An 18872-nucleotide genomic window follows, 5' to 3' on the forward strand; every position below is an offset into this window, starting at 1 on the left:
AACATCACTCCCCCCCTGCACAGCACTCAGGACCACCTGAGATTATCTAGTCCCTTTGTCCTATTACTGTGACCTGTGTCTCAATTTTTAAAATCCTATGGGCACATTTAGACATGGGTAATGCTCCCACTGGTCCTGGCGGACTGTACCCGCGCGGGACAGCGCCTGCTGCCTCCCTCCCCTCAGCCCGCTCCCCTCACCTACGAAAGCTTTGCTTCCACTTCACTTTCCCTCTTCTCCTCTGCTTGTCCTTTCCTTGTCTTCCCCTCCCCCTACTCATTTGAACATTTTCCTCCCAATTCCCAATATCTATTGCTTTGGTCCTTATTTACACTCTCGGTTTCTCACAGCAGAGAAACAATATGGTATTTAAACATATGTGTCTGATTTATTCCACTTGAGAGTATGGTCTCAGGATGAATTCGCTTAGCAAGAAATTTCTCAAGCTTACTCTTTATGGCGCATCTATATAGAATATATATATTCTTTATCCATTCGTTGGTTGATGGGCATTTGGGTTGTTTCCAAGATTGAGCTGTTAGAAACTCTGCTGCTATAAACACGGTGGGCATGTATTGCAGTGGTATGATGCTATTAATTCTTTAGGGAAGATACTGAGAAGGGGGTATCTGGGTTTGATGGGACCTCTAGTCCTAGTTTTTTGAGGAATCTCCACACGGATTTCCACAGTAGTTGCACCAGTCTGCACTCCCACCAGCAGTGAAGAAGGGTTCTTTTTTCCCCACAGCCCTGCTAACACTTGTTATTGGTTGATTTCTTGATGACAGCCATTCCTTCTGGGGTGAGGTGGAATCTCAGTGTTGTTTTAATTTGCATCTCTCGAATGACCATTGAAGCAGATGTCCATTTTTGGACTGATAACCCTCTCTGAGCACACACAGGAAAGGCACAGCAGAGATGGCATCTGTGTCCTCCGTACTTGGGAAGCACCACTTGTGTGACTGGCACTCTAAAAATACCTAATGATTGGGAAGGAGACCAAGCAAAATGAACTTGAAGGCCTTTGAAGCAATGCTGATGAGAGAGACAGGGCTCTGAATTTGGGCAGGAAGACTATAGGCAGGGAGGAAGGGTGGGCCAGAGAGGAAGAGATCCCTGGAATGGAGGAACACTGATGGGCGGCCAGATGCGCCCACTCAGCGCCCACAGGAGCAGGCCAGACTGGATGCTGTTCAGGACCCTTCACGCAAAGGTTAGGAGGGTTTCACTTTCTAAATTAGAGGAGAAACAACATGTTCTGTCAAATGAATGAATGAAAGGACCATTCTAGCAAGACAGTTATGAATTATTCATGTTACCTAGGAGAATTTAGAAAACGTGGACTAAAACAGCTCCGAATTCCAGCATGGTGTAGGAGATTATTACAGTGGGTGCTCCGGAGTGGAAGGCGCCACCACCGCCCTTTTTAAAGTTGGAAGTAGAGAACGAAGCATCATGAAACAATCTGAGAGTAACCCAAGCCAATGCATCATGGATTGTAAAGCATATCAGGCCCCAGGGCCTTAGGAATCCCAGATGAGGTACATCTCAGTTCAGTGGCACTCAAGAGCACAAAGTATTATTCTGATTTCACCTCAGATCCTTTCTTCTGGTCAAGAATGGCCCTGGCCTAGCAGAGCTGTCTTCTTAGGCACTTTGAGAATGGATTCAGTAACATTCCAGGGGACTATAACAGGCATTCTTCAAGCGGATTGGATTTAATATTCTCAGCAGACTGTCCGGCTTCATGGACGGCACAGGCCCAGTTTAGCAGCACAGGCCATGGAAGGCAGGCGCGTGGGCACTGCCTCTGGGCAGCTGCGCTCCTCTCTGGGGTCTCTCGCTTTTCTCTTCTGGACGGGATTTCTCCCAGCACAAGCGCAGTGATGCCTGTGCTGCTCAGAGGATGCTTCAGAGTTCAGCACAGATCCTGGCTCGGCCAGGACTGCTGGTAGAGAGAGGAGAAAAGTCCCAGGCGTCCACCCCCGGGAGTGCATGGAGGTCGGCGTGTTGCATCTTCACGCTTTCCCAGCGTACCTAGAAGTAGCCTGGAACAGGCAGTGTGACTACGGAAGACCCCTCAGATGGGCTGACTGGACAGTCGGTGCTGTGCCTGACCGTACCACTGGGGTCAATGTGAGCAGCTGGCTTGGAATCCGCAGCTTACTGCATGGTAATTCGTGGACCTGACTGGAGGCCAGCGTGATGCTACAGTCATGCCTTAGAACTTCATATTGCTTCCACATGTGTCACTCATCTCCCCACATCCTGTTACAGTGCCCTCAAGGCCACTTTCCAGCAGAAATGTCTGAATATACACGTAGATATCCGCTGAAGAGTTTACTGGGCTCAGAGATAGGAAGTCACCGTGGATTTGGGGTCAGATCCTGGGCTGTTGGTTTCTCACTTGCCCCGTGTTAAATACTGTGGGCACTGGCATGCACACAGCAGTGGCCTGCACTCAGCCCCTGTGTAAATGGTCTACAGTCACTCCCAAGCATGACTGCACTTCTAGTCTTAGAACTCAGAGTCTCCACAGCCTTCCACAAGCGTCGGGATCACGAACACTCGCGGCACTGATAAAAACTTGTATTTGCTCTGTGTCCTTGGCGGCATGAGCCAGAACACTTCTGTACTCAGCAGTGCTGAGCACATGCGGTTTAAGGCCTGACCACACCCTGGAACAGAGGCTGTCGCCCTTGGGATGACTGCGCGGGAGAATTAAGGAAACACTTCCACGCCTTATCGGAGGCCCCCTCACTCTGCTAATTAAAGTCAAACTGAATAAACAGCTGCACTAGCATATCACCAACACTAGATAGGTTTTTGATCGAAATTTGGGTTAACTTCTTAGGTCTTAATGAAAACCTCCTGCAAGGAAAGGATGCTACTTAAAGCCTAATATATAGTTGATATTCAAATGCAAGGAATAAAGAGCTTGGTGCATGTACAGCTTATACCATGCTGAATCCTTGGTATATGGTATCTCATTTGATCATTAAAACAGTTTGGTGAGATTGGTGGCATTATCTACATTCAATGGGTAAAAAAATTAAAAGAGAAGCTTTTGAGCACTGACTCAATGTTTCACCAACTCTTTTAAAACTCTATGTAAGTGAAAACATCCATCCATTTGCTCTCAGGAAATGAAAGTCCTACTAGGAGCCACACAAAAGGGTTTTTCGGGACAAAGGGCGTGCTAGTCTAACAGGAAATCGAGAACATGCAGGAATTAAGGTATTCACTGTAAGGACCAAAACCAGTGAGTTCTGTGCTAACAGAAACAAGCATTAATACCTGATGAGTCTGAAGAAGTCCTCTGGAAGATGTGGTACAGGAAACCTAAATACCCAGTTGGAAACACTCCCTGAAGAATATGTGAATGTTGAAAGCCATGCTTTTTAATCTGTGATCGCCAAACTCTCTGATCTAGTGCCCTTCCCTTTACAACACATATTTTGCAAATCTTTAATATCATGAAATGAAATGCAGATTTTTAAAAGGTCACTGTAATGACCTCAGTGTAATCTAAGGAAGAAATCTGAAAAATAGTATATAATAGTGCATTTGATATCAATGTCCAGGAATGCCTCCTCTGGAAGACAGGTACACTCCTCTCCACTCCCACACTACCCGTAGGGGCTGGCGCCTGTAGATCTTCTGGGTTCTGTGGATCCAGGCACATTAGTGTGAACTTTCTCCATCAGATCTGATCTGAGCTGGATGGGAAGGAACAGTATCAAAGCCCTGTCCCTTTATTTCCAGGACGTTACTGGCACCCAGGTGGAGTCGAGGTGGGGATCAGCAGGCATGGTGGTGTTCACCAGGAAAAGACATACAGTTGTGTAATGAGTGGAAAAGTAGTGGACCTCAAGATGGCTCACATCTACTTTCCAGGAAAACATAGGGCACCTTGCTCAGAAGGCAGGAGATTTCCATGAGACGCCCTGGTCTTCCAGCTTCCTTCCTCCATGAAAGCAGGTTTGGATTCAAGAAGCAAACCGGTGCCCACGTGGCACAAAGGACCCCCTCTCCTGCAAGTTATGTTTGCCACGCCTTCCTCACAATAAAAGCAGTGGTAATCAGCATCTTCGGCTGGGCAGACTGAAGGCCGCTCCGACCCTGACCCAGACTCCCACTAGCACCTAAGCACAGGATTCTGTAACTCCTAAATCACCTCCAGCTGGACCGGCCAGCTATATAGCTAATGCAGGGCCCATCAAATTCCATCTCAGAGCTGGCCCTGTGTCAATGACCTCCTGGCAATGGTCTCAGTTGGGGGCAGTGTACAATGGGAGGGAGAATTTCCTTTTATTGGTTCTAAATTTACTAGCCTTTAGCTTCATCAAATTAAATTATGGCACAGGGTGAACATTATAGTTATAAGTGACATTTATAAACTGCATTCCATCCATTAGTCCTGAAATGCTGTGCAAACCAAGTTAACCAAATTAAATGCACAGATACGTGCTCCTCTGGGCTTTCCGATGGCTCTCTGGGTACTTGTATGTCTTCTGGAGTCAGAGTGTCATAGAAGTTACGTTGGCTACTTCCATCTGTGATTCCCATCTTGCCACCAGCATCCTCTTCCTAGAGATGGCGGTTGCCTAAGAAATTCTAATTTCCCCTTGGCATAGACACAGGAAAGCTTTCACCACGGAGTCACGTGGCTGACCAGTGATCCTGAGATCCAGAAAATTCTGCCTCACCTGCATGTGTGCTTGTTCCCTCTCCTCTTCCCCCTCCTGCCGTCCACTCGCACATTCTCCCTTCCTTCATTGCTTACTCTCCTTTCATTCACTAGAAACCGCTCCTGAATGGTAAGGTTTCCATTTCCCTGGCTTCTGGGAGCTGAGTAAAGAAAGTCAAGCATGGGGACACCTGGGAATCTCCCCTGCCAAACCCGCAGTGCTGAGAATACGTCTTTGCAGTGAAGGCTGAGACCTGACCCAGCGGCTGCTCTGCTCCTCCTGCCTCCCACTTCGCCAGCACAGAGAGAGGAAGGCTGAAGGGGCTGGTAAGTCAACAGACGGTTTGTGTCCAGGATCTGACACCCTCCCTGTCTGATCACAGGGAATCACGTAACCACGCGCATCTGTAGCTATAAAATTACAAGAGTTGAGTAATGTAGATGCTAAAGTTGCTCCAGTGCATTTTCAGTTCATGCCATTTTGTCAGACTGGGTGACTTTTATGAAGTCTCTCTCTCTCTCTCAAAGCAGCCCTGGTTTGGGTCTCCTCTGCATAAAATCCAAACTTAACAATGTGTACTTTCTAAAACAGAAAAGAACAGAAAGACTTTCCTCACTTGAGCGTAGATATGTGGGCATATAGGCAAACTCTGACATTCTCCTCAGGCTATATAACTTGAGGATATGAACCACTGGAGGGATGGAGGATGTCGACCCTTCTAAAGTATAAATATTATATTTTGAGAAGTGTTTGTCTTAAAGCAGTCAACAAGGTAGCAAGTTATTTAATGATTGTCCTGGCAGATGGCTTACTAGTGTGCCTTCTGGGTATTCACTGGATTTTTGTCCACCAGCTAAGAGCACAGCCCCCCTGAGCTAAATGATGAGCTATGTCATGACTCCAGGTGCAAATGTCAACTCCAGAAAGCAAACACTGGTAAGCGAAGGGAGTGTTCTTACTGACCAGGATATCATGACAACGTCCCTGTTCTCAGGTCTGTGGTCAAAAGGTCATGGAACCCAGCCCTCGACTTAGTCTTTGAGAAGCAAACAGGAGAAAGGCGCACATGAACAGTTGCACATGTTTGTATGAGAGACTGATCTCTGAATGAACCACTTAAATCAGTGGACAATGAGACTTTAACAATATCTGAGTTTGGCTTTTCTTTCCAATAATCGATGTGTGAGAATTTGAAACAGGGTGGCGGTGATTGGTGGAGGATAACTAAGTTAACTTTAGACAGAGTTACTGCTCTCATTCTTCTTCAAATCCAAATTGAAGAGCAAGTTAAATTGTGTGATTTCACTAAAAACAAATGGGGAAAGTAAAGATAATCCTAGTACAGTGATCTCATGAAACAGTCTCAGATGTCAGGGGAAAGAAAAGAGAACTAAGACAGAACTTTGGTGGGTGGAAATCTGCAAATACACCATTAATTTTAGTGTAGGCTGAGTCCTAAAATCTAGAATAACAGCAATTATTATTTAAATTAATTCATTCACTTAGTTAATATAGCTTTTAATGGCGACCATGTGCCAGGCACGAGGCGAGGCCCTGGGGACGCGATAATGAGCACAGTCACGTTCCTGGACTCACGGAAATTAGTTTTGCAGGAGACACAGACGGTCACGCACCGCCACATAAAGGAGCAGAAAACGGCAATGCTGATGAAGCACTTTGGAGTCGGAGCCACAGACACGCGGTGTGCAGGCAGTGACTAAGGAGAGGGCTAAAACAGATGGTTTCAGATCTCGGCGCAGGGCAGTGGGCAGGGGGCAGGGCTGCAGGGCAGAGGGACAGAGGGCACTGCCGGCAGCAGAGGCAAAGAGGGCAGCTGTGGGACAAGAAGGGCCCGGTCCTCACTAAGCAGACATGCAGGGCGCTGGAGTGTTTCCCTCTGTCCGGACAACATAAAGACAGCGGCTCCATTTTGAGCACTAACTCCGAGCCACACTCTTCCTTTAGGTGGGGGTAAGGCAACGTTCTGCAGATAAACTTGGCATAATTAGGAGTTTATGCTTAGTCCTATGAATCCCTCAGAAAGTGCTGTCCAGCATCCCAAAGAAAGGGAAGGGCTTTCTGCAAGCTTTTACTTGTACACTCAATGGTTTATAGCTTGTATCCTGTGAGTACTTGTCTTAAAGTTATAAAGGTCCAAGGTGACAGATTTGTCTGTTTAGTGATGAGCTAAGAGTTTAGAGGGTTTTGTTGGTTCCCTGACTGTATTATGCTTACTTAGCTGGGTATGTTCTAAATATTGCTTTCTGGGTCTGTGCGTCTTGGGGGTGCTGGATTAAGGAGACAGGGATTCGTCAGAGTAAAAATGGAATCTCTTATTCCTGGGGCTCAACTGCACAGGAAGCTTCACTCGCAATTCCGAGTTCCACTGGCACTAAAAACACGCATGTATTACTGAATGCGATGTTACTAAATGTCTTTTAATTATACTTTTGCAGATGGTAACTAACCCTTCAGGACACGGATACTTCTATCATCTTATAGGTGTGCATGTCTTTATTTCCTTATGTGCTTACATATAACATCTGTCTTCAGCTGGCCATGGTGGCAGTGGCACACACATGGAATTTCAGATGCTTGGAAGGATAGGACAGGAAGACAATCTGAAACTAAGCCGGGCAACTTAAACTCCATCTCAAAATAAAAATAAGAACTGCTAAGGATTTTGCTCAGTGGGAGAGGTTCATCCAACATACATGCACCCCAGTTACACACACACACACACACACACACACACACACAAATTTCTCTTGTGCACTAGTGGCACTGCATGACAGATGAGCAGATGAGGGCACACAGGCCAAGGGTGCTTGCTATTCATAGCCACTGAACGTAAACCACGGAGGCTTTGTGTTTTTAAGTTCTCAGTTTTTCTTTTTTTTTTTTTTTAATCAGTACCAGGGATTGAACTCACGACTATCTGCTTCCAAGGCAGGCACTTATGCCCCTTACCTAAATCTCCAGCCCCACGCTATCAGTTTTTCAACACAAATGCATTCAAATGGTCACATTGAAACAGCCAAATCAAAGTTTGTCAAAAGGTCTCCCTTAAGAAAAATCTAAAAAATACATCCAATGGCAAACGCCTTTCCAACCTTTTTAAAAAAAAGGTTTCTTCCTTGCAATAGGCTTTCCTCGTGCTGTTTTGATGATTACGGTCCACTTTATATTGCTGTCTCTCAAATCAGGAGACGCACTGAAAGCAGCTCCATGCCTGACCAGGTAACCTCAGTGCTGGTCACTGCTTTGCAGGCGGTGAACTTTTCTGACTTCCCTGCCCTCTAACTTGGGAGTTCGAGGGTTTGCTCTTCTGAAGGTGGTTTCCAAGGAAACCAACTTTACTTGTGATAGTGCGGCGGACTCCAGAAGAGCTACCTCTGCTGTGGCAGCGACGTGGCTGCTAGCCTCTGTGATGTACGTGGACTATCTCTCCACCAGCTATTTTATGTGGGCACCATAACCAGCACACATGTACACACACTACTAATTTCTTCTGACCATGAAGAAATTATACGCCATTATATATAGTAAACCCACTTGTTAGTGGCGCCTCTGTCCACATCAATTATATTTATTTCTTAGGCAACTTGTGCCTTTCTCTAAAAAGGAAAAATATTCAAAACAACTTCAACAAATGAACAAACAAGAAGTCAAAAAGTATTGTTTTATTTTCTGTTAAAAGTCTAGAAGACCTCATAAGTGATTACTCTGCAAGATTAACAGCTCCTTTAAAGATACTTATTTGTAAATGCCAACAGGAATATGAAGTCTAATGTTTTGGACAGTCAAGAAATAGAACAAAGGGGGGCTGGGGATTTAGCTCAGTGGCATAAGAGCCTGCATTGCAAGCAAGCAGTCATGAGTTCGATCCCCAGTACCGATAAAAACGAAAAAAAAAAAAAAAAAAAAAAAAAAAGAAAAAAGAAAGAAATAGAACAAAGGAAATCATGATATACAGTGAAAGTTTTATTGTCAAGGTTATGTAAGTAATTAGTCATATCAAACTTTTAAAAATGAATTCTTTTAAAAATTATTTTTATTGGTTTTGTAGTACATAATGAGTATATTTATCATAGAGTTGGCACATGCACATCTTAATTCTTTTTGTATCAATTTTTAAATACTTCTGAAAGAATAAAAGACTTTAGATAAAAGTTTTAAAAGTCCTCAGAGACTCACAGAGAGCTTGCTGAAGGTTCCTCCTTCTCCTCTGTGCTGAGGCCCTGGCGGTAGCAGCTTCCTCCCAGAGTGGTGGAAGCGCCCGGAAGTCGGTCATTCCACGCACTGCCACATAAGTGGCAGACACTGGCATGGCCAGGGCCAACCCTGACACAATGGCATAGCCATTCTTTTCCCTATGAGTCATTGTGGTGTCATCCCCTAAGCAGACTCAACCTCTGCTCCCACTTGGCCTTCTGCTGGTGACGGAAGCGCTGGCAGGGTGGTTCCGGGGGACAAAATGTCCCCAGCACGGCTGTGGTCACAGGCCCACCTGCCCCCACAGCGGGGAGGACTGGGATGCTGAGCATCCTCACACTCACCGCCTACCTGAGCTTCCTCACATCGAGGCTGGCTTCCCAGGGGGACACAGCAGACCGCCACACTTCCGCCTCTTCAGACCTAGGCAGCGAATGGCACAGCAGCATTTCTGCTACGTTCTGTTGGTCACAGCGAGACAAAGAATCAGTGCGGTGGGGGAGGGATACCTCTCCTGGGAGGGCGCAACAAGCAGTGCACAGAGCAGAGGAACAGCTGGCAGCCGTGTCTGTACATTCATCACGGCTCCTGCCTTAGACGGTGGCATTCCAGTCACCCTTCCGGGTGCAATGCTGACAAGACCTGGGCTCGGGAGGGCGAGAGGAACTCAATTCCCGCATCCAGCACCAGTCACCATCTACGACAGTCACAAGAATGAGCTTTACGAGAGTGGGCACAAGTGCACAGGAACTGGGAAATGAAGTATCATCCTAACATGGAATTCATGCCTCACTGCCAGGCAGCTTGTGCCACTGGTGCACACGCATGACTGTCCCAGGCATGATGGCACCACCTGTCTCACCCACCTGATGGCACAGTCATGAACGTACCACTGATGGTTCAAGCCTGCAGGACTGCATTAAATTACACCAGGTAAAGAAATCAAGTCCAAACTGTTCTAGGATTGCATATCTAGGTATGGAGTTTGGTAAGGTAAAATCTACTACTGGGATTTGTGATTTACTGCTCTCTAAAACATAATGCAGACATGCCAAGTACTTTTCATAGTGTTCTCACACAATGGCTGTAGGAATAGTTCATCACACGTACAGCACTTGGTGTTTGCATAAAGCTACTCTGTGAACCATGTGCTCAACAGAGGGAAGAACAAAGATACCAATACCGCATACTTCTCTGAGGTTCTAAAACTTAAAATGTTAATGGTATTTTTAAGACTCATTTTCTTTAGTATTCTGATACACTTCTATAGTAAGTTAATAGTGGATTGGATTTTGCCTATTAATAGGTTTTCAAGCAACACGGCTATCCTGTGTAAAAGTTACGCTAATGAAGTTTATAGTTTATTCAGTATTTATTGTGGACTAGGCATGAGAGCTGCTTTGTAGATGTACAGGACATTAGCTGAGGTTTGCTTTTGCACCGGAACTGTGGTATAGAATAAGTAGGGTTAAGTATGTTCATATCCAAATATAGCCCGGGAGGGTAAAGACTTGCTTGTTACAAAATCTAATTGAAGGTATGCACAAGACAAAAAGAAGTCTACATCACAGTGACTTAACTAGATATGAAATTTTTAAAAACACAACAGGAAGCCCAAAGCTAATAAGTCAAGATTCATTATGAAGGACCAGGTCATCTTTAATCATATCATGTTCATCAGCATGTTTACAGGATGCCTCCTTCTCTTCTATCTTTGGGTCTGTACTCCACTCAAGAGGAAAGGGAAGAAGGGAATGATCTAAAATCATGCTAATAATAACAGTTTCCAATAAATCAGTCTGTCTTTTCTCCATGGCCCTTTGAGTGTGACACTGTCACTCTTTCCCTAAGGAGTGAGTTTCTGTTTTATTTCTTGGAGTCTGAGTGAGAATGATTTTGTTTTGTTTTTTGATGTTTTTTAATCTAAGAGGTAGCAGAAGTGACATCCTGAATTCTAATTCATGAATTGGTTTGATTTTTGATTTCTTTTTAATCTAAGAGGTGCTAGATGTGACATCATGAATTCTAAAGCATAGGCGTGACCTTCAGGCTCTGCTCTCAGTCCTTTAAAAATTATTCTGCGTAACACCAAGTGAGCTCGCTAGGGTACCGTGTTCAGGAGAGCAATCCAGTACTCAGTGAATGGCCATCACCGACTTGAGGGGCAGCTCCAACCCTTCAGCCAAGTCATGCCCTCGGCTGACTGCAGCTGCATGAGGGAGCACGGGAAAGACCAACAGAGCTGGCTGGACTGCCAGGCAGAACTGTGGGGAATCAGCAAGGTTTCAGTCAGCTTGTTCTTAACCTTCGATAAGTGATATTAATACTGGATTATGAAGCCACTTCTGGTTGCAACGGTCTAGGTCACTGTTACACAGTCCTGGAGCAGGAAGAGCGGGACGTGTAGGTCCAGCTGGATTCCAGAATCCCTGCAGGCCGCTGATGGGGAGGCAACAAACACGAGAAGACGAGTCCATCCACACAGGAAGGACACGAGCCCGTAGGTCAGAGGGTGGTTACAGCTGGCTCCGAGGAACTCAAACCTTCTTGAGCTCATACCCTCCTATATTTCTTCCTCCCCTCCCACTGAGCTTGGGCTCTAAGGATCAAAAATACAGCAGAGCTGATGACATGCTAACTCCAGGCTCAGGCCTTAGAAAAGTTTGCCAACTTCTATTTCTGCTCTCGTTTTTCCCGAATGGTTACGTAAGGAAGTCTAGAGGATTAAGGCCCATGTGGAGTGGGAGCCCTGGAGAGTACAAGACCACTGGCGGTCAGAGGCTCAGCCAGGAGCTCAGGCGAGTCACCCTGGCTGAGAATCCAACGCGAGAATGAAATCCCTAGAGCAGTGGTGGTGACCTACGGCAGTGGCTGCCTGTTGTCACTGAAAACTCTGAAGAGGTCCACTCACGCTGCCCGGGGCCACACCTAAGAGGATACAGCCCGTGCCTCATGGAGCACAGATGAACTTCCTAATCAGGATCAAATACATGCTAATTTCTGTCTTAGGTTTTTAAGTGGAGCTGTCTTATTCACCAAAGGCTAAATCAAACCATGGAAAGGAAAGAGGCCAGCCACTCCTCTCCCCTTTAACAGGCTTCCCATGAAACCCTGCCTGGTGATCATCTTTCATCATATTAGCTGGAGCTAAGCTCCACGGGTAACTGTGGTCGCCAGCCTCGAGACACCGCACGTTCTCTAGAAGAGGGCTGTGAATTTCCTCCCCCTGCGCTCATTAGCCTAGAATATCTGCCGCACTGTTGTATCACATGTGACTGGGAAAGAGAGTCCTGCTGCAACAAGTATTCGGCAAGTACTAGCAGAATTAAGTTTAAGGAGCTACTAGAAGAAAGCTTGCCCTGGAGACTTCTCAGAGGAAGACACTGTTTCCACCATCACCCACCTCTCGACCTCATCCACCTCTACACCATCATTCATTCTCCATCACACTGTTCTCCACCATCTACACCAACATCCACTTTGGTTTCAGAGAACTCTGGATGACTTGCTTAGTTTGGGAGACTGAGATTACTGTGACATGTGCTGTGGACAGGAGTAGGGCCTATTTCTTCTACTCAACGGGTAGAAGCTGAAAGGTATCAGCTATTTATGACTTGGGGCACCTTCAAGAAGAGCCTGGTGTCTTACTCCTGGTTACATGCTGTCTGAATTTCAGATGTCCAAGACTCCCCTGAAAGCCAAGCATGAGAGGAGGAGAGATCTAGGGATCCTGAGCCCTAACACGGGCAAGATGAAAGGAGCACTTGCTATGCAACCCTGTTTACAAGTTCACTGACTTAACAGAGAGCCCGAGACAGAGCCAGACCAACAGAACAGAAGATGGATGCTTTTAAAGTAACTATTCCCAGAGTGTGTTACTCAGTGAAGGACACTGCAGTGACTGACCTCTGGAGTCAGTCACAAGGCAGAGGGGCAGAGGCACCACACCTGAGGGCCCTGTGGGGTTTCTGTGGGAAGACTGGGTGATGCAGAGAACCAGGAGTAAGTGGCTGGTTTGATAATTTCAGCTGACTCTGGCGCCTGCCCTGGGTGTCCACAGGGCAAATGGGTAGCAGCTGCAGGCACAGTGGGAGCCCCACACTGCAAGACACAAGGGAGCACTTGGGAGGGAAGCAGGAGGCCAAAGTGAGGTGACCACAGCACGTATCAGATGGTCCAGTGTAGCACCTGGGACAGATGTTACAGCATCCCACGTACAGGTACCGGAAACGTGGCTGATGTACCCTCGGGACGGTCAGTGTCTGTTCCTTGCTTAGAGGTTTCTGAGGCAGGAAGCCCACAGGAGTCTCCAGAGGAATTCAGGATGGAGGAGACCAGAGGGTAGGGCTCCTCAGGGAAGACAGGCCAGTCCTTCTCCAGGTCGGTTCCCCTCAACTCTCAGCAGCCCTCGCAACTTCAGGTTCGCAAAGCCTCACAGGAAGCACCCCGGATCAAAAGAATCGCAGGGCTCGGGTCCAGCATCAGGCAGGAGCCTCTTTCCTCACCGCCCCAGCACCCATGCCCGGACATGGGCTTACTTCTCCAGCGGAGCGGGAAACAGAGACATCCTGGAAGTCTCTGAATCTAGAGGTCTGAAGCCTTTGAGAAAGAGCAGGAAAAAGAGCGGGATCAGCGCGGGTACTCCGTGCAGTGCAGCCTCGTCAGGCCCCACTCCTGCTCAACACCTCCGCACGGCCTGGGCTCCAACTCCAACAGGAGATCGGAGGCTGAAGTTTTAGTTAGCACAAGCGAGTCCCATGTGCTTATCTGTGTGCAGGTCCAACATACTAAAATGCACGCTATTCTGCGACCAAGTGATTTCCAAGTTAAGGGATGAGACCATAACATCAGAGAAATTGCCACAATTTACAGTGAAACAGTCACGGAAAGTAAGTTAACTGGTCCATGCTTATACACTAGTGAGCTGAGATACAATAAATAAGGTAGTACACACAATCGGGGCTCATCTTTATGGAAACATTCTGAGGTAAATGTTATTAACTGTATTTGACAGATGAAGAAGCCAAGGCTCAGAGAGGCAAATCCAATAAACGCTTTGAAGTGGCAAAGCGGAAATGTGAATTTACAACCTGCCCAGGTGCCAGAACCCAAAGCCTGTATACGGAGACTTGCTGGCTGGTCTCACCATTACTGTTGTATTTTTAAATTTATTTGTTCTCTTTTCCCTAAAGATTTCATTTTACTTTCCAGATAAGCACAAGAGGCTCAAGCACTTAGCTTATTTTTCTCACAGAGCAGCCGAAAGGGCAGGGCAGGAACAGATTTAGACCAGTTTGTCACATCAAGTCTTTAATTTCAATCATCATCATCTGCTAACTTCAAGCACTCTTCTTTACAAATAGGAAACAGGTTCCTGAGTACCAACTTTGTTGACAGAATTCAAGCCAAGAAGGCAGGGCTGTAACCTCAATTCTGCCACAAACAGTTCACACAGCCCAGGGCGATTGCCTTAACTGCTTTAGGTTCCAGTTTTTCATGTAGAAAATGAGAAGACTTCACTGATTCCTTTCATTTGTAACTTTTTAGATTGATATGAAAAGTTCCAGTCTCCTTTCTCATGCCTAGTAAGTGCCTCCCCTTTCCGTTAGCACACTCTCCCACATAAAAAGGCTTGAAAGAGCTTAGAGAGGAGACTAGATCACCGTCTCTAACTCCTCCTTGAACCATTTGAGAGATGAAAACACTAGAAACTAGAGGGTGCTTTTATACTTACATTCAGAGATACATATTTTTAAAAATACTTCCCCTATACAACCCCAGCTTGGTTTTTAAATACACTTTTCCTTGTGTCCTGCCACTAACCAGGCTAGTATGGGAAAGCAGCACAGAATCAGGTATAAAATGCACACAGTTTCATCTTGTTTTAAAGAGCATTTCATGAGAATGATTAAAACACTTTTCTTAAAAAAAAAAAAAAAAAGACGATGCATCATCTGTCGTGTAGGAAAGAGTGTTTTGGTTACCACTTTGGAGCTTCTGTTAAGACTGCCCCAGGCACGTGTTAGGAGAGGAAGAAGCGCTTCCGGGGTCACAGAGCATGTGCTGTGAACATATGCTACAGTACAGGGGCGCCCATCCCTGCTTCCCACACCGCGACCTGAACATGTCACCGACACTCCGCGTGGTGAGATAACTGATGGCATAACACTGGGGCAGAGTGCTGGCAGCTCTTTTTTTTTTTTTTTTTTTTTTTTTTTGGTATCATTTACCAGATTGTCAATTAAATCCTTGTCATGTGGTTAAAAAAAAAAAAAACTATTTATTGCTACAGCAGATACTAAGATGGACCTTCAACCACAAGGGTGGCACATGGGAGGAGGCACAACGATAGGAATGCTTTGGGGTGACGGATTGCTCCTCTTAGCTGAAAGGACCTTGAAATTGAATTTAGCAACAAAGATTGGGTTGTTCTTCTTGACAGGTATAAGAAAAAAAGGAAATATTTAGGTTTTACAGAAATAGAAGAGTAATTTGCTAACTAAAAAATTAATAACCTCAAACTATCTTGGGGAGGAATCGGGATACAAAAATGTTAACACCTTAAATATTTATGTGCAACTTATAAGAGAACCATGCAGTAGTCTGATAAAATCAGTTTCAGATGCTTCTCATCTACACATATTATCAAGTTTATTCCCTGGAAACCGGTTAATTCCCTTGCTACATGTTCCCATGGGTGCCATACTCAAGCTTTCACAGGTTTCTTGGATTTCATGCAACTACACACCCAGCTCTAGACCATGCATTCCTCGGGGGCAGCCACAGGCCCCTGCTTAGGTCTGTAACTTTCAATGCTGAAGTACTGGGCTGGACACAGGGCGCAGCATGTCCATAAATACTTGATGATGAAATAGAAACAATCAGAGAGGGAGTTCTGCAAGACACAGGGGTGTGAGTGATGAAAGTTTGCTTCGAAGCACTCTAACAGTAGAGTACTTTCCCGTGTAGCATATTACTCTTGGTAATATCAAACCAGAGGCCTATTCAGCACATGGAAATATTTGTCTTGGCCTCTAGAGCATAAATAATGTTTTGAAGACTAAATTATTTTTGTAATCATAAGTCTAATGTTAAAAATAGTAATTATGTAAGTAAAGTTTCAGTCAGAGCACTGTTTTCCAGCTGGGCATGGTATCACATACCTATAATCCTAGCACTCTGGGAGGCTGAGGCGGAAGGACCCCAAGTTCCAGGCCAGCCTAGGTAATTTAGTGCCTTAGCAAAACACTGTCCCAAAATTAAAAACAAAATAAAATAAAAACAAAAAAGAAAATTTGTTTTCCATGATACTGGAAAATGGGCTCATATTTTACTTAAAAAAATTCATCTGGTCAATTGCTTTGATAATGCCTACACATCATAATTTGATTTTTTTACAGTAATACTAATTTTGTAGTGTAACAATATTCAGTCCTTTAAATTTCAGGATCTATTGCTCTAATTTCTGTATGTATTTACATTTTTAAGGGTTCTATTTTGTTGATACTTTTATATTTTGTATTCTTTAAAAAGCTCTAATAATTCAAATTTTGATTGCTTTCTCAATGTCAGATGCATGAAATACGCTTAAAATTACAGTCTGCTAAATAAACTTTGAGAATAATCTATAGATAGAAGTAATCCACTAATGATATCCTGATACGCAGCAGCTTGGCACGCGTGCCGGCAGCCCTCAGACAGCGTTCCAGGGCACCAGGCTCTGGCAAATGCCTAATATGGTTCTGAAAGCCAGGCTGTGGTAGGTTTAGTAAGTCCCAGCCTCCTTACAGAAACCAAAGTTAAAGACATTGTCATGATTTCTGGAGCAGCAACTGAGTCACTTAATATTAGAGAAAAAACCGGTTCCAGGGGACCAACTTCAACCCCTGAAGCCAACAATTTTTAGTTTGCTTGCTCTTTTCCAACTCACTCTCCTAAATTAGAGCTTTCGTTTCTTTGGCAACCACTAAAAAATGACATCAAACCAGGCAGGAGTCCTTCAGTTCATACCTTCAACGTGTTCCTACTAACCATATTTTGAAAGAAAGGCCCAGCATCAATTCTATAGTTCTAAATCCTGCATACCTTGAAAATGACAGTTCAAATAAATACATTTTACTCTCTGAGAAACTTAAATACCTGGTACTTTCCACAATTTTTTAACATATCAGAAACCGACTGTCGTGGCAACATGATCAGCTGTTTTATCATGTTAAGAGATGCAGAAGAGGGATACATGATATTTTTGTTAAAATCATTACAAAGGTGACAGAAATTAAAAAGTGCCTTTTAAATAAAACTAGCTTTATGTTGAACCTTTTAAATACAACCACCCAGCTGAGCTTCAAAAACTGGTGAGATCTCAAATAGATATTATAAAACCACAAAGGCACAAGACAGAAATAAGAGTGTTTTAAAATATTCACAAGTGATTCCTTACTGCCATCAAAATCATTGAGTCCAATACCCACCTACTTAACATACAGACACAAAAGCTAATGATACACACACATCAAAGGTAATTTCAAGTTTTGAGGCACTCAAGAGTGTAGCTGCAGAAAGGCTGTGTGCATGAAAGACTGAATCAGTGAAACTTTAGTTATTCCACAAAAGAGGAGGCTACAGTTGGGATACAGGCGGAGTGTCTCCCAGGGTTCATGTGTTGAAATTTAACCACACTCTGAGGCATTCAAAGGGTAAAACTTTGATCTGACTCTGGTCATTTCCCAAATGTGCACTCTTCAGTTAATTGTGCCCCCCACCCCCCGGTTCTGGGGCTTTAATTCAAGCTTTCTCACTAAACTACATCCCAGATGTCTTTTTTTTGTTTGTTTGTTTAAGACAGAATTTTGCTAAATTGCCCAGGCTGGGCTCAAATTTGCAGTCCTTCTGCCTCAGCCTCCCAGAGTTCTGGGATTACAGGCCATGTGCCAACAGGCCCAGCTCCAATTCAACTGTTTCCTCTTTTCCTGTTCAGACTTCTGTACATTTCCTAAAGCAAGTGCTTCCCATCAAACCCTCATGAATCTGCAGGACTCTCACCTGCTTCCTTTGGAAGGCCCCGGTCCCCTTCCTCTTCACTAGGCCCTGAACCCCTTTTACAATAGTAACCTTGTGCCTTCATCCACAGTATCTACCTAGCAGTGCCCTGATCCGCAGCCACATTCCAGACCCCAGGAAGACTTGCCTCTTCAGTGGGCCCATCTTAGGGTACCCCAGCATGTGTGCAGTCTCCCTACCGGGTGAAGTCACGGAGCATGTAGGGTTAATCACGAGGGCCTCCGTCTTCCTGGTAACCTCAAGGTTCGCAGCCTTCCAGCCAGACCGGGCATGGCTGAAGTCCCAGAGCTCACCACTGACTGCTTGTGTTTTGCTGCTTTGTTTTCAGACTGGAAGATTTCGTTGGTTCAAGGGGTCAGCGCAGAGCCCAGCACCATCACCTCGGTCAGCCTTGAAGCCTAGGACATGAAAAGCATTGCCACTCTACGCCACCGTTTCCCATGCTGCCCATCAGCTCCGGCCCCATGTTCCAACCCTGAGGCAGCAGAGACCGGAGGGACGTCCCAGCTGTCCTTCCCCTGACGCACATGACCCTCACAAAGCCAGACTTACTCGGTGGAAACACCCGCTGATACTATCATGAAGGTCTCACGACCACCAGCATCTCCCTCGCATCCAGGATGGCTCAGACTTATGCCGCACAGAGCCGGAAGGGGAAGAAGACACAGCAAACGCTTCCGCTTCCGGGGCATGACCCTGGACTTCCGGCACCCCTGGAAATGCTGCTCAGGGGAGAATGGCTGCTGCTGGGCTGGAGGCGGGTCGCAGCCAGAGCTGTTGACTCACTGCTTAAACAGGCGTGTTGTCCTTTAAGGTCCCCACAGTTTGGTTGTAGTACAGTATTATTAACCATTCACTCTTCTTTCAAAATCTTAGTGTTTTTATGAAAACTTCCTTGGCTATTTT

The 18872-nt window shown here is 45.4% G+C and overlaps 1 long non-coding RNA gene across 2 annotated transcripts in view; it reads right to left on the bottom strand.

The window, feature by feature from the left end:
* Positions 1-18630, bottom strand: part of LOC134478357 (uncharacterized) — a 136433-nt gene extending 117803 nt beyond the window's left edge. For both annotated transcript variants that reach the window (XR_010050970.1, XR_010050969.1), the window contains exons 1-2: positions 18519-18630; positions 18146-18364 (exon numbers count right to left, since the gene is read on the bottom strand). This is a non-coding gene — a long non-coding RNA (uncharacterized LOC134478357). The remainder of the gene's footprint in view (positions 1-18145; positions 18365-18518) is intronic.
* Between the last annotated feature and the right edge of the window lie 242 nt (positions 18631-18872).

This window comes from Cavia porcellus, unplaced genomic scaffold, assembly GCF_034190915.1.
Source record: "Cavia porcellus strain 051 isolate PalLab524CR breed Dunkin Hartley unplaced genomic scaffold, mCavPor4.1 scaffold_12, whole genome shotgun sequence".
NCBI lineage: Eukaryota > Metazoa > Chordata > Mammalia > Rodentia > Caviidae > Cavia > Cavia porcellus.